The sequence below is a fragment of the Triticum aestivum genome, chromosome 5A, assembly GCF_018294505.1.
Source record: "Triticum aestivum cultivar Chinese Spring chromosome 5A, IWGSC CS RefSeq v2.1, whole genome shotgun sequence".
Lineage (NCBI taxonomy): Eukaryota > Viridiplantae > Streptophyta > Magnoliopsida > Poales > Poaceae > Triticum > Triticum aestivum.
In genome coordinates, this window is record NC_057806.1 from 525,837,472 (window position 1) to 525,853,770 (window position 16,299).

General features: G+C 48.2%; 1 long non-coding RNA gene across 5 annotated transcripts in view; it reads right to left on the minus strand.

The window, feature by feature from the left end:
- Window positions 1-15,357, minus strand: part of LOC123104492 (uncharacterized) — a 20,630-nt gene extending 5,273 nt beyond the window's left edge. Inside the window, exons 1-4 of one of the 5 annotated variants that reach the window (XR_006450372.1) lie at window positions 14,934-15,351; window positions 13,067-14,034; window positions 12,560-12,654; window positions 8,686-8,752 (exon numbers count right to left, since the gene is read on the minus strand). This is a non-coding gene — a long non-coding RNA (uncharacterized lncRNA). Of the gene's footprint in view, window positions 1-8,685; window positions 8,753-10,758; window positions 14,035-14,933 lie in introns of those variants that run through there. The other 4 variants (XR_006450373.1, XR_006450371.1, XR_006450370.1 and 1 more) reach the window with 4 other exon arrangements.
- Between the last annotated feature and the right edge of the window lie 942 nt (window positions 15,358-16,299).

The window sequence follows — 16,299 nt, forward strand, 5'->3', positions numbered from 1 at the left end:
GGGGAGGCAGGCAGACGAGCTGGTGGCGTGGCGCTCCGGCCGTGCGCGCGCGCCGGCCACACGCCTGGCCGACTGGCGCCAGGAGGACGACGGCGGTGGTGGGCTGGGCTGGCTTGCTGGGCCGGCCAGCTGGCTGGGCCGCACAGGGAGGAGCCCAGGTAAGTTTTCCCCCCTTTTTTTTTCTATTTCTGTTTTTATTTAATATATCTGCAACTTTGTTGAATTAAACAAAATACCTAGGCAACTTCAAAAATCACCAAACTATTCCTGGCCCATAGTTGGATTATTTCCAACATGAAACATTTTAGTTTGGAGATATTTGAGCATTTAAATATTTTATATTATTTTAAATGCCCAAATTCAAATATTTATGATTTAATTCAAAAACCCTAGGATGGCCTAGGAAAATGTGCACCATTTTTGGCAGAGGTTCTGAACCAAGACAAAAATGATGGGCATTTTAGAAGGGCATTTCAGGTTCATTGAAAAATTATTTTAGTAACCCTAGTTGGTTTCAGAGGGGACTGGGGGTTCTGTCATCCCCATTTCAAGTTTCTGATGAAAGAGTAAACATGATGCAACACTCTAATGCATGACTAGCTAGGGTGTGACAACTCACCCCCACTCAAAAGAATCTCGTCCCGAGATTTGGGTTCCTCCAAGAAGAAGGCGGGATATTCAAGTCGAAGACGATCCTCCCTTTCCCAAGTTGCTTCATCCTCAGAATGGTGCGACCATTGAACCTTGAGAAACTTGATATTATGACGTCGCGTGGTACGTTCGGCTTGATCGAGGATACGAATGGGGTACTCTCGATATGTAAGATCATCTTGGAGATCAAGCGTTTCGTGGTCCACTTCACGGATAGGATCCGAGAAGCAACGCCTGAGTTGAGAAACGTGGAAGACATCGTGAACTCTGGAGAGGTGCGGAGGTAGTTCCAACTGGTAGGCAACTTCTCCTCGTTTGGCAAGAATGCGAAAAGGTCCAATGTAACGAGGAGCCAATTTGCCTTTGATACCGAAACGATGGGTTCCCTTCAGAGGGGTGACCCGAAGATAAGCCTTCTCGTCAACCTCGAAAGTCATAGCCTTATGTTTTCGGTCATATTGACTCTTTTGACGAGATTGGGCTGTTTTCAACTTTTCACGAACGATACGAACTTGTTCTTCTACTTCCTGAATCATATCCGGGCCAAAGAATTGTCTTTCCCCGGTCTCTGACCAGTTAAGGGGTGTTCGACATCGTCGTCCATAGAGAACTTCAAAAGGGGCTTTACCCAAGCTAGATTGATAGCTGTTGTTGTAAGCGAATTCGGCAAATGGAAGGCACTTCTCCCAGTCCATTCCGAAAGAGATAACGGAGGCTCGAAGCATGTCTTCTAGAATCTGATTGACGCGTTCCACTTGACCACTCGACTGAGGGTGGAAAGCGGTGCTAAAGGAGAGACGGGTTCCCATAGCATTTTGGAAACTTTCCCAAAATCGAGAGGTGAAAAGACTTCCTCGATCCAAGTTAATTTCCAAAGGAACACCATGGAGAGACACTATTCGGGAGATGTACAAATCTGCCAGCTGACTAGCGGTTATACTCTCACGAACAGGTAAGAAATGAGCTACTTTGGAAAGACGATCGACCACGACGAAGATAGCATTATTCCCTCTCTTGGTCCTGGGAAAGCCGGTAATGAAATCCATACCAATTTTATCCCATTTCCATTCAGGAATAGCTAAGGGTTGAAGGGTGCCAGCAGGCCGTTGATGCTCTGCTTTTACACGTCGACAGACGTCGCAATTTGCAATATACTGAGCAATTTCTCTCTTCATTCTAGTCCACCAGAACCTCTGGCGTAGGTCCTGATACATTTTAGTACTACCGGGATGAATGGTGAGAGGAGATTCATGAGCTTCCTTAAGGATCAATCGCCTCAGGTTGCGCACTTTGGGAACCACTAGTCGATCCCCGAAGTATACGACCCCTTGATCATTAATGGAGAAGCAATTCGCAATTCCTTTCTGAATGTTTCTCTTGATGCGGGAGATTCCCGGATCTACCTTCTGTGCTTTGATGATTTGATCCGTAAGGGTAGGTTTTGCCACCAAGGTGGAAAGAAAACCTTGAGGTATAATGTGAAGGTTAAGCTTCCGAAATTCCTCATGGAGAAGCGGTTGACTTTGTTGTAACATCAGGTTGTTACAATAAGATTTACGACTTAGCGCATCAGCCATGACGTTGGCTTTCCCTGAGGTGTAGGTTATTCCTAAGTCGAAGTCTGTGATCAATTCAACCCAACGTCTCTGCCTGAGATTCAAATCCGGTTGGGTGAAAATGTACTTCAGGCTTTGGTGATCAGTGAATATTTCGCAACGATTACCGAGGAGGTAATGTCGCCAGGTCTTAAGTGCATAGACTACGGCTGCAAGCTCTAGATCATGAGTAGGATAGTTCTCCTCATGTGGGTGCAATTGCCGTGAAGCGTAAGCAATTACGTGTCGATCTTGCATGAGAATGCAACCTAGTCCTTGTCGCGAGGCGTCGCAGAAGATAACAAAGTCCTTGGAGAAGTCTGGCGGTACCAGCACGGGAGCAGAGGTCAGGCGTCTTTTCAGTTCCTGAAAGCTGTGCTCACATTGTGGAGTCCATTCGAACTTCTTATCTTTCTTGAGGAGTTCGGTTAGAGGTTTAGCAACTTTGGAGAAGTTCTCGACAAAGCGACGGCAATAGCTCGCTAAGCCTAGAAAACTCCGAACTTGCTTGACCGATTCAGGTGGAGTCCAATTAAGGACGGCTTGAACTCGCTCAGGGTTAACAGCAATACCTTTACCAGATATTACATGACCCAGATAGGTCACTTCTGACAACCAGAATTCACATTTCGAAAATTTGGCATAAATGTGATGCTCTCGAAGTTTCTTCAACACTAGCCTTAAATGTTCGGCATGTTCTTCCTCGTTCTTGGAGTAGATGAGTATATCATCGAGATAAACTACGACGAATTTATCCAAATACTCCATGAAGATTGAGTTCATTAACCGAGAAAAGGTGGCTGGAGCGTTGGTTAATCCGAAGGACATGACGGTGTACTCGTATTGGCCATAACGAGTAACAAAGGCCGTTTTAGGAATGTCCCCGTTTCTGATTTTGATTTGATGGTAGCCCAACCTCAAATCCATCTTGGAGAAGACTGAGGATCCAGCGAGCTGATCATACAGATCGTTGATCCTGGGAAGTGAATATTTGTTCTTGATTGTGACCAAATTGACAGGTCGGTAATCTACAACCATCCGGTCCGTACCATCCTTCTTCTTGACGAACAGGACGGGGCAAGCCCACGGAGATGAGCTAGGTCGGATGAAACCCTTTTTCAAGGATTCATCGAGTTGCTTCTTAAGCTCGGCTAGTTCTAGTGGTGCCATCTTATAAGGTCTTCTAGCAATCGGAACGGTTCCGGGGATGAGGTCGATTACGAACTCAACATCCCTGTCAGGTGGAACACCTGGCAATTCCTCTGGAAAGACATCCGGGAAGTCACGGACTACCGGCACGTCCTCAAGGTCTGGCAAAGGGCTGGCGTTAAGAGAATATAATTGTCGCTTGGCTATTCGGGTCAAGACATTGACTATCTTTCCCGAAGGATGGGTGAGTTGAACAGTCCTAGAGAAGCAATCAATTTGGGCATGATGAGCTGACATCCAGTCCATACCCAGAATGATATTAATATCTGAAGATTTAAGGGCTATCAAAGATGCGAGGAAAACAAGTCTGTCGACTTGGATTTCATTTCCATAACTTACCCTAGAGGTCTGCCATCTAGAACCAGGGGTAGAAATTTCCATAGTGGACGGCAAGTCACAGAATGCAACATTATGCAAACGAGCATAATTTTCGGATATAAAAGAATGAGAGGCTCCTGTATCGAAAAGAACAGATGCCGGGTGGCAATTAACAAGAAGCGTACCGAGAACGACGTTGGGGTCCTCTTGAGCTTCTTCGGCAGAGATACAGTTGACATGGCCACGTGAAGCGGTGACCGGTTTAGCATGAAACACCTTCCCTGTCGGCTTGCCACGGCCAACAGCTTTAGCAGATTGATTGGGGTTGGTCTGGGGACACTCACGCATATAGTGACCAGATTCCCCACACTTGAAACAAGTCACGGAACTGGTACGTGGAGGAGCATTATTGGTTGGACCCCCATAGGCTTGGCCGGTGCAGACTGTTGAACAGGGCGAGGCGCCTGGAAGGATGGCCTCGGTGTGAACCTGGGTGGCAGGGCGGTGTTGGGTACCCACACGCGGTGCTTCTGAGGACCAGCACCGGATGAGGAACCCATGTCACGTCCATGCTTGCGTGTTGCGTCATAGTCAGTCTGACCAGTTTCAGCACTGATGGCTTTGTTGACAAGTTTCGAAAAAGATGTGCACTCATGCAGACGGAGGTCGCGGCGAAGCTCAGGACTAAGGCCCTTACGGAACCTTGCTTGCTTCTTGGCGTCGGTAGACACTTCCTCAGTTGCATATCGGGCGAGATTACCAAACTCTCTGCTATAGGCATCCACAGAAAGTCGGCCTTGGGTGAAACTGCAAAATTCTTCACGTTTACGGTCCATGAGACCCTCCGGAATGTAATGTTCACGGAAAGCCTCGCTGAACTCAGCCCAAGTGGTGACATGGCCCGCTGGGCGCATAGCTCCATAATTCTCCCACCATAGACTGGCGGGGCCTTCAAGATGATATGCAGCAAAGGTGACCTTGTCAGCCTCAGCTACTAGCGCGGAACGCAGCTTGTGAGAGATACTGCGAAGCCAGTCATCAGCGTTGAGAGGCTCAACGGAGTGGTGGAACGTGGGTGGATGCAATTTGATAAAATCACTGAGTGACACCACGTTAGCCCTCTGATGGTGTGCTGTATTCTGTTCAATACGCTCCAACAAACGGTTCGTCTCCCGCTTGTTTCTCTCAGCTTCCATCATAACCTCGGCTAGTGAAGGAGGATGAGGCAGATTTGCATCCCTGGCTTCACTGCCTTCGGCCTGCTCTTGGGAAGCAGGGTTAGCGCGCGTGTTGACCATCCTAGATAAACAAGACAATGATTTAGTCAGAATGATAAAATTCCGACATAGGATACATAATGTAAGGAATAACTCGGAATGCAAGATGATCATCCGTATGACATGGTAGATACAGAAACTGCTTCTTTATTCCATCGTCATACACACCATACAGGGTTTAGTACAAGACCAAACAAAGTACTATTACGGTGAAAAAGAATTACATCTCATCGGAGGCATTCCAAGCTCCTATACATTATTTTTCTACACCTCCGAAAGGAGTACAAACTAGGTCATATCCCACGAGTCACGCGGGACGATAGACGACACAGCTAGTGCGAACTAGTGATACTACCACTAACTCAGACCGATCCGTAGTAGTCCTCGTAGAAGTCACCTCCATAGCCTGGAAGTTCAACATGATCATCCGGAAACAGACGGTCTCGCGGAGCTTGTGGACCATAGGGGCTAGGATGAGGCCTTGGACCAACAAACGGTGGCCTGCGGGGACCGCGAGGTGGGGTGATGCCTCCTACATCACGCCAAACCATCACGTCTGGCAGAGCAGATCTCACAGGATAGAGATCGCGCATATCTGAATATCCAGCTTGCACCGCCGGTGCAAACCGAGTCAAAGTAGCCCAGTGGTCAGCACGGGTATTGAAGAGCTCTAACCTTAAGGCCCGATTTTCACGGTCCTTATCCTCGAGCATCTCAGCAGTGGTGCGAGTCCGTGAATCCTCCTGAGTGGAGTCAGCATAGATAGCCTGGAGATATCCTTGTGCTCCCGGAAGTGATCCTGGCATATACCGGAAATCAGAGTCCCGAAATAAACCAGATCTGACTCGCATAATGGTCATCATAGAGTAGGCGGCGTCCTGCACAGCCATCTCAATAGTAACCCCGAGTCCATAGGAACAGTGAAGAGGCTCGGTGGATCCAGGATAAGATGGAAATATCCGGACAGTGCAGAGATACTGGCTTTGATTGAAGTCCCGAAATTGCTCTTCGACCGTGTACTCAGGATACCAGCGGTATCCAGCCTCAGTCATTACCCTGACCAACTTAGCAGTATGGCCAGTACATCTAGGCATCGAGTCAGGCGAACCACTTGATTGAGGTCGCGAGTGGCCATCTGAAAGCACAATCATAATGCAAAGGCATTAGAATTTCTAGCAAAATTTCGGCAGCATAACAGCTGTAAATGCTCAAAAAGGATTTTGAGACATTTGACAAAGGATTTCGTACACACTCAACATCACCATATCAAAGTTCTGAAACCATTCTAACAACATAATGTGGTAGTAGAACTGAACTAGGCTTGTATCCATCAAACTTATAAGGTACTACTGATTAGTAACTCGTGATCCTGATAGAGAGAACAGATCCTAATTCCTTAACCCCCGGTGGAAGAATGGACTGACTCAGATCAGAATGTCATAAGATAGAGGAGTAAAAAGAGCCTTACGTTCCATCCCACAAACAATTCCCCTACATATAACTAAAGAATTTCTAGACTCAACATCGACCAGTTTGGCTTGGAGAACCTACAGGCAGTCCGGCTCTGATGCCAACGCTGTCAGGACCCCGACTCGATGTCACATCGATCTAGCTGGTAACACCTCATATCACTTTGTGGCCTCACGCACGGTATCCCCACGGGTGTCGTCTTACCTTTTCCCGGGACCGTTTGCGCCGTTTGGCTCACGTATATGATAGTGTCGCTAGCATCCATATGATAAGGAGCCCGGGCTGACATGACTAGTCGTAAACCCAAAGTGGCACAGACTTACAGGGACAGGCATCCATGACCCAGCTTCGAACGTGTCGGTCATCAGCAAGTGGGTCCGGGCTGTAGCACTGGGCTAGCAGGACTCCGGTAAACCGGGCTGTAGCGGGCTAACAGGACTCCGGTACTCAAAGCGTGACATTTCCCCGAAGGGACAGACACAGGAACGAAGAAGGACACATGCCGGCCAGCCTAAGTGTTCCAGAGCAGTAGCAAGCTACCATGGCTCAGCGGTAACACTAGGAGACATTTCCCGGTAAGAGAGGCTACTAAAGATAAACAACTAGATAGTCAGATCCCACACATACCAAGCATTTCAATCATACACACAATATGCTCGATATGTGCAAATACAACGAAGCATCACAACATGACTCTATGACACAAGTACTTTATTTAAGGCTCAGGGAGCCATACATATCATACACAAAGGTACGGGTCTCACGACCCAACATACAAGTCATACAGTCATACAAACCAGCAGCGGAAGTAACTTGTCTGAGTACAGACAACTAGTAAAATAAAAGAGGCTTGGAAAGCCTAGCTATACTACGTGGTCCATCACAAGCTCAGGGTCACCACCTGGGTCTTTAGCCTACTCGTTGATGTCAACGTCTACATAGAACCCATCAGAAGGGGTTGCAGCGTCTTCTGTAAAAATGTAGATTATAGCAACATGAGTACAAAGGTACTCAGCAAGACTTACATCAGATCCTACATACATGCATAGTGTCAAGAAGGGTTGGTGGAGTTATTGCAGCAAGCCAGCTTTGACTCTTGGCTAGACTATCCTACGATACTCCAACTTGAAATGGTTTTGCGCACACGAGTCCACTACTCACCACTTCAATACACTACCGAGGATCCACCTCCGTCTTCCTACGGAAGAGCCATCCTCGGCACTCACACTTATCTTGAGGCTTTTAGTAGTTTCCATTTACTTGTCTATGAACTGTATAGGCAACCAAGTAGTCCTTTACCGCGGACGCGGCTATTCGAATAGATCATGTTAACCCTGCAGGGGTGTACTTCTTCATACACGCTCTCACCACTTATCGTCGTTTACACGACATGTACTCGGCAACCTTCAAGCGGAAGCCCAACGTGGGTGTCGGCCACGACCTACCTAATCACCTAAGCCTCCAGTCCAGGTTTATCGCCTATTCAGATTCCATCCGCAGGGAGTCCGGCCGAGGTTTCCCATACGGCCCCGAACGATGTGAACAGGGTTCCCGAGATACCTAACGGGTATTCGGTACACCCGGCCACGTACCTACCGCATCACAGCCCACCCCTACGGTCAGCGCTGTCCACGGCCTCCAGTAGGCTACAAACACCAGAAACTACTTGCAACTCCTGGACGGAGAACTAGGGTGAATAAGAAGCCGAGAGGGTCCATTGGTTTCGGGCCCAATGCATGGTAGTAGCTGATTCTTAAATCACACATACAGATCTCAGTGCTTAAGGTCGGCTTCAATGAAACAACCCACCATGTACTCCTACATGGCCTCTCATCGATACCTTTACCAAATCGTGTTCACCACACCACTCTCCTTACCGACATAACATTTCACTCCAGCCCATCACCCAGATGAACCAGACCTGACACGACTCTAAGCATAGCAGGCATAGCAAGGTAGGAACAACACATACATAGGGCTCAATCAACTCCTACACATGCTAGTGGGTTTCATCTAGTTACTGTGGCAATGACAGGTCATGCAGAGGAAATGGGTTCAACTACCGTAGCACACAGCAGTTTGAATCGCGTTGTCTTAATGCAGTAAAAGAGAGCAGGAGCGAGAACATGGAATTGTATCGATATGATCAAATGGTTGGTTGCTTGCCTGATGGTTCGATGCACTGATATGGTTCTTCGTTAGGGTAATCACGGTACTCCTCGGGGGCAGAACCTGTCGCAAAGGATATCGATACACAAGCATCACCAAACAATGTGCAACAATATGATGCATGCATGAAACATGGCAATATGAGTGTGTTGGGCTAATGCAACTAAAACCAGAGGGGTTTGAACAAATTTGAATCAAAGATTCAAATTTCAAACTCAAACATGGCCTTTTAAAGTGCTTTTCCTTGTTCTGCTTAAAACATCAATTTAACTTGTTTGATCATGCATGAAAATGGTACAGATGGATAGATTGAATTTTTCTGATCATTTTTCATATATAATTTGTCCAATTTGGAGTTACAGAATAAAAGTTATGAATTTTTGAAGTTTAAATAATATTCTGGAATTTCCTGATTTAATTTAAATCCAGAATATAATTATTGCGCCAGCATGACGTCAGCATGACGTCAGTGGTCAACTGCGATTGGCTGGAGTCAAACCTGACGTGTGGGGGCCACACGTCAGTGACAGGGGGGGTTTAACAGGTTTAATTTAATCCTAATTTGGGATTAGAGGCGCTGGGGCCCACTGTCAGTGTCAGGGGGGTTGACTAACAGTAGTTAGCGCTAACCTAACCACCTGGCCGACAGGGCCCACGCGTCAGTGACCCTGGGGGGTCAAACCCCAGGTCGGACAAGTTAAACCCCACCGGCGACATGACGCCGGCGAGGTCCGAGACGGCGGCGAAAGTGCTTTTTGCCATTCCGGCAACCAAATGGACGGCGGAAGGCATCTACGTGTTGCTGAGGTTGAGCCGCGACTATTGGTGGTGGTGGTTGGGCTCGGGGTGGCCGGAGTTGACGACGGCGAGCTCGGCTGCGGCGGCCGGAGTTCGGGTGCGGTCGGAAACGGCGTTGCAGGGCGTTAGGGGAGGTGTTGGTGCGTGCTCCGTGCTCCTAGTGAGGTGTGGAGCACGATGGTGTGCTCGGTTGGGCGCTACGGCGACCGTGGCCACGACGGCGACATCGTCGGCGGCGTGGAGCTCTCGGCCGAGGTGGGGCTAGGGCCTAGAGGTCGGGAGAGACCAGGGGAGAAGGGGGAAACGACTCGGGGGCTCACCGCGGTTGCAGTGGGCGTCGAAGCGGGCTCGGGGACGCGCCGGAGACGACGAATTTGACGGCGACGGTGGTCGGAGCCCGAAGAGGGGAACGGCGACGTGGCGGCGATGCAGGGCTTCCGGAGACCCGTGGAGCGGTGGGGAGGAAGAGGGAGTCGAGGCGGAGCTCCTGAGCTAGTCGGGGGAGCGAGGGGTGGTCGGAGACGGCGGTTATGGCGAACGGCGGCGACGGTGGTGTTCGGCCGTGAGAGAGAGGGAGGGAGCAGCACGGGAGAGAGAGAGGGATAAGGCCAGGGGATCGGGGCGGCACCGAGAAGAAACGCCGCGGCGTCGCGCTGGCGGGGGAGGCAGGCAGACGAGCTGGTGGCGTGGCGCTCCGGCCGTGCGCGCGCGCCGGCCACACGCCTGGCCGACTGGCGCCAGGAGGACGACGGCGGTGGTGGGCTGGGCTGGCTTGCTGGGCCGGCCAGCTGGCTGGGCCGCACAGGGAGGAGCCCAGGTAAGTTTTCCCCCCTTTTTTTCTATTTCTGTTTTTATTTAATATATCTGCAACTTTGTTGAATTAAACAAAATACCTAGGCAACTTCAAAAATCACCAAACTATTCCTGGCCCATAGTTGGATTATTTTCAACATGAAACATTTTAGTTTGGAGATATTTGAGCATTTAAATATTTTATATTATTTTAAATGCCCAAATTCAAATATTTATGATTTAATTCAAAAACCCTAGGATGGCCTAGGAAAATGTGCACCATTTTTGGCAGAGGTTCTGAACCAAGACAAAAATGATGGGCATTTTAGAAGGGCATTTCAGGTTCATTGAAAAATTATTTTAGTAACCCTAGTTGGTTTCAGAGGGGACTGGGGGTTCTGTCATCCCCATTTCAAGTTTCTGATGAAAGAGTAAACATGATGCAACACTCTAATGCATGACTAGCTAGGGTGTGACACCTGATCCACCAGGTCCGGTTCCCACCCTCGCCGTCACCGCTTCCGGCCTGGTTGACCGGGTCGTTGCCGCAGCCGGTCTACACGATGGCCTTGGAACAGCCGGCGCCCACCCTGCAGTACGGCGGGCCCTCCGGCTCCGTGAGCCCCTACGCTGGCCTCGACGGGCCGCCGTTCCACGGGGGATCCCCTGTGTCCACCGACCAGGCGCCGTCCCCCTCGCTACTCTGCACCGCCGAGCCGTACGGCCGCGACGGTCATACTCAGACACCACCGCGCTTCACCAAGGTCGACTTCGCCACCTACGACGGCACCGAGGACCCCCTCAATTAGCTTAATCAGTGTGAGCAGTTCTTCCAGAGGCAACGCACGCTCGCGTCAGACCGCACCTGGCTCGGCTCCTATCACCTCCGAGGCGCCGCACAGACGTGGTATTACGCCCTCGAGCAGGACGAGGGTGGCATGCCCCATGGGAGCTCTTTCATGAGCTATGCCTCCTTCGCTTCGGGCCGCCGATACGCGGGAGCCGGCTGGCGGAGTTGGGCCGCCTTCCCTTCACCTCTACGGTGCAGGACTTCGCCGATCGCTTTCAGGCCCTGGCGTGCCACGCGCCCGGCGTGACGGCTCGCCAGCGGGCCGAGCTCTTTGTCGGCGGTCTGCCGGATCATATCCGCGTGGACGTGGAGCTGCGGGGACCCCAGGACCTCCAGACGGTCATGTACTACACCCGTGCGTTCGAGCGCCGTGCGGTGGCGATCCAGTAGGCATCACCGTCCCGGGCCGCTGGGCCGCCACCCTGGCCGGACGTTCCCGCGCAAGGTCGGCCTGCTCAGGCTTCCGCGGCACCCCTCGCCGCGACCGCGGCGCGCCCGTTCCGCCGGCTCACCTCGGCTGAGCTACTCGAGCGTCGCCACCAAGGGTTGTGCTTCAACTGCGACGAGCCCTATGTGCCCGGCCACGTCTGCCCGCGACTCTTCTACCTGGAGGCCGCTGACTACATTGAGGAGGACGCGGCCGCCGGCGGGCTTGGCGACCTGCCCGCCCCAGCTTACGCGGAGGTGTTTGACGCTGGTTGATCACCTCGAGGAGTTCCGCATGCGCTTCCCCGCCTTCCAGTTCCGCATGCGCTTCCCCGCCTTCCAGCTAGAGGACGAGCTGTTTGTGCAGACAGGGAGAAATGTTATGACGGGCATATTAGGGGGTTAGCCCAGTTAGTTGTGGCCCAAGTTTATCTTATCGTTATTAGGGGCTTAGCCCAATTATCTTATTAGGAGGATTATATAAACTCGTGTAAGGACCCGTTTTGGAATTAAGCAAGAAGCAGGCTTCCTTAGGGAGTCGGGAGACCTAACCCTAGCCGCCTCCTGCCAACGCCGCCGCCTCCTCCCTCGCGCACGACGGCGCCCAGCCGCCGGCAGCCGCGTGTTCGTCCACGTCCAGCTCCCTCCTTCCCCTACAACCTCCGGCCTAGACCCGGTAAAGCCCTAGCTCCTACCAGCACCAAAATAAATCTCTGATTCTCATGCACTGGATGCTAGCAGTTCATTCATTCTAGCAATACTTTCAGGTTTGTATGTGCAGCCTCAATCTACGAACGGTTTCAAGTTCTGAAATCATTAGGCTAATCCACAAATGATGTGAAGCCTCAATATTTAATTCTGGTATGTAAGATGGCACTAAATAAACTGGAGATATAACAGAAGCAATGTTATTTTCCTATCATAGGCTGGCAAAATCAACAGCTACCACCAACAAGAACAACACCAAGTTGAGCTAGAACAAATATGAATGGTGGAACTTTTACCATGACCCCCTCCATCATAGGTTCCAGAAAGAAGCAGGAACGACCAAGGTGAAGGGGCACTATCGAAGAGGCACTGAAGAAACAAGATAGGCCACCTGGTTGTGGTAGAAAAAAAGGGAAATGAACAACCATGTAGAATTGCTCAATTTCACCTATATGTACACAGAAAACAGCTTATCCTAAAACCTGTAATGGATGGCTGCTACATAATAACATAAAGCCACAACTTGTTATGAAATCCTGAGGCTAAGACTCAATCTGGTAAGGTAATTGCACACCATATGCCTTCAAACAAAATAGACAGGGTGTAGTTATAAGTTTTATGATTAAAAAATTATCCAATGGAGACACTACTACATTGCACACCACATCCAATGGACTCATCCTGCCTTGCTGGATAATTACCTTACCAGATGGATATTACGATGACATAATTATCCAATGGAGACACTACTACATTGCACGATTACCACTAAAGTAAGGGATGTTCAAGGTAAACCTTTTTACCAAGTGCTTGTACTTTGTAGTCCAATCGCCACAATGGAGAGTGAGCCTGAATAAAATCACCGTAATCATCCATCATTCTCTTGAGCTCAGAGTGATGTACATCTGAGCTCACCGAGTTCGTAGACTTAGTACCACACCATCAAACTGCCTATATGATGTTCAACATTATATATGTAATGTGGAAATAAAACTTCGGGAGAGATCCCCTAAGAAAGAACTGCAGATGTCTAGAAAATTCATAGATCGTCGCATTACTGTTCTTTCTATCAACAAATTATTGACTTGGGAAGAACCTTAACCTGAGTCTGTACTAAACTTAGGTGATGCAAAACTTAGTATCTATCATGCGTGAATGATAAAAAAAAGAGCCAAAATACACTATACTTGGTCCAAAATATTGATGAGCAGATCTATACTCAATCATATGTATCGTATCGCAACAAATCTGCATAACTCTACTATTGTCAAACAAGATTACTTGGACGTATTTTGGTGTATTTTTCCTTATAGTTGTATTGGGAAAAAATTATCAAAAATATCATGTAATTTGTCATGCTATGGGGTTCTGAATTCGGCTAACAGTGATAAAGTACCGGAGAAACAAGAAATTTGTATCGGCTATGCCTGAATTGAAATTGTACTCGAACTCCCTCTTCAGACGGAGTTCACAAAACCTGCAAGAAGGGATCAAGGAACCAAATGGAATCCTTACAGACCGAATAAAAAAACTGAACCAGAAAGAAGACCCTTACATACATGCTTGCAAGTCAAAACTAATATATGCTTGGGGGTGATGTCTTGCAAGTCACTACGGAGTTCACAAAACCTGCAGGAAGAAATACCAAGCCCTGATGCCCCAATCAATCAAGCTTCTCGTTCACATAAGTTAGCCCGTGTATCATTCTTTCTTTGAATCGCTTGTTGTACTTGTGCAAGTTTGACGATCCAGAAATGATTGAAAAATTAATCTATCAAATTCCAGTCAGCAAGAAACTATTTTAGGATGACAAAACAGTATATGGAAGAGAATTGATTAAGCCCACACCCACAGATCCATACATATACACAATGCAAAGGAGTGAACAAGTAAAAGGAAAATGATTGAACTTACTTCGCGGTATGATCCTATATCTTATTAAAGCCTAAAATCAAGTGTGTATCCTAAATCTTGTTAAAGCCTAAAATTGAAGGGATTTAGTGCAGTTTTGCATTTCATCAGGAAATCACTAAGGGTCCCAAATAATGTTCAACTTCGCAGAAAATTACCTACAAAAAGGGCCAAAGAAATCAAAAAAGGAATGCTCGCCGGGGGCTTGGATTTGTTGGTTGTTGATTCTCAAAACAAACAAAAAATCATCAAAGAGATTATAAGACATTGACATAGTCCCTAATGTTTTTTTGAACATGAAACAAAATAAAATCTGATTGAATTATATTTCAATGGTTTATGTGCCCCACAATACCGCTGCTATAAGAGTATATGATTAAAAACATTTACAGGACCATGAATCTGACTACAATAGTACAACTATGATGTCTTCTATTTGTTCTGATCTGGACTGCTATGTAATGAAATTGCAGAAAAAGTAACATGAGCATGGCGACTGTAGTAAATATGACCAAAACACTGTAATTGGGGAGATCAATCTGTATGTAAATTATTGTCCAAGAATAAACATATCTTTGGAACTCCAAAAAATCCTAGGGGCTAGGGAGTGACCAGCTGAAATGGCCTCAATCCAAAACTCGCCATAAATCATACGGAAACCCCACTTAACTAAATAGCACAAAATAAGGTATCTTTGTGTATTCATACGGAAGAACCCATAGCTGCATAGGTAAAGAAAAGAGAGAAAAAACAGAGCACCTGCTTCTGTTGCCGCTTCCATCCATCTGTGACGTCCTCACCTCTCCTCCCCAATGACCAGACTTGCGCCGCCATCACAACATCAGCGAGACAGATAGAGGGAATACCCCAACACCCAACCCGGCCTTCAACCGTCGAAGCTTCCGCCCTAGAGCCGACCTGAACCTCTCTTTGGCCTTTCTCCGATCCTGCCCCTTGACTCATATTCCCCTCCAAATCTGTGAAAGAACTGGAGGCGCTGTCCAGATCTGGGGGCAAGGAGATAGGGAGAACGTCAGGGTTGCTCCCTGAGCTGGATGGGGGCGGCAGCGGGCAGAGGCATGGCTTGGGAACAGATTAGTGGGGCAACGCTGCGATCCGAGGGAGGCCGCCGACAGTCGGTTGCCTAGAAAGACGGAGAGAAAATTCGAAAGAGAGAGAGGAGAGAGACTTTTTTTTTTCGAGCATCAATACAGACACAAGCGCTCATATATACGCGCATACACTCATCCCTATGAATACACACACGCACACCCTACCCCTATGAGCACCTTCGAGAGACTGAGCCGGCATATCATCTTGAGATTTACGAAGTCACCGTAGGCGCCTCGTCGTCGACGGGAACGTCTCCTCCCACTGAAAGCGTATCGCCGGAAATCCTGAAACAAATCCAGAAATAATGCGAGCACTAGGATTTGAACCCTGATGGGTTGGGGATACCACTGTCCACCTAACCAACTCAACCACAGGTTGATTCGCGAGAGAAGAGAGACCTGGGGCTTGGATGCATGAACTGGGGTGAAGGTGGTCGTGCGAGAAAACCGACTTAATGTTAAGGACCCACAACACACAGGCACGCCTTCCAGGATTCCAACCATCCACTCTCGGGGCCACTGACCGTAAAAACAACCCTCGATGCACCAGAGACCAAGATTTCCTGCGAGCTTAGGCCACTTTTGGTTCATAGGATAGGATTATCATAGGAATAGGAATTTTGTAGGAAATGAGATGACATGTATTTCAAATCCTATGAGTAGGAATAGAGATGTCATTTGGTTGACACCAAAAGAATTTTTCTATTGAGTCTAGGCTCATTTTTATTTTTCTATGAAATGTGAAGGATAGGAATCAATCCTATGTAGGAATAGGAATCTATTCCTATGAACCAAAGGGCTCTAAAGAAAAAAAATTCTATAAGAATCCTACCCTCTAAGGCCTCCTTTGATTTGGAGAAATTTTGTAGGATTTTCATAGGATAGGATTTTTATAGGAAAAATTCCTCCAAAGCTCTTTGGTTTGTAGGAATGAAATCCTATTCTTATGGAGGAATTCTTCCTATCCTCCACATTTCATAGGAAAATAAACATTAGCCTAGACTCAATGGAAA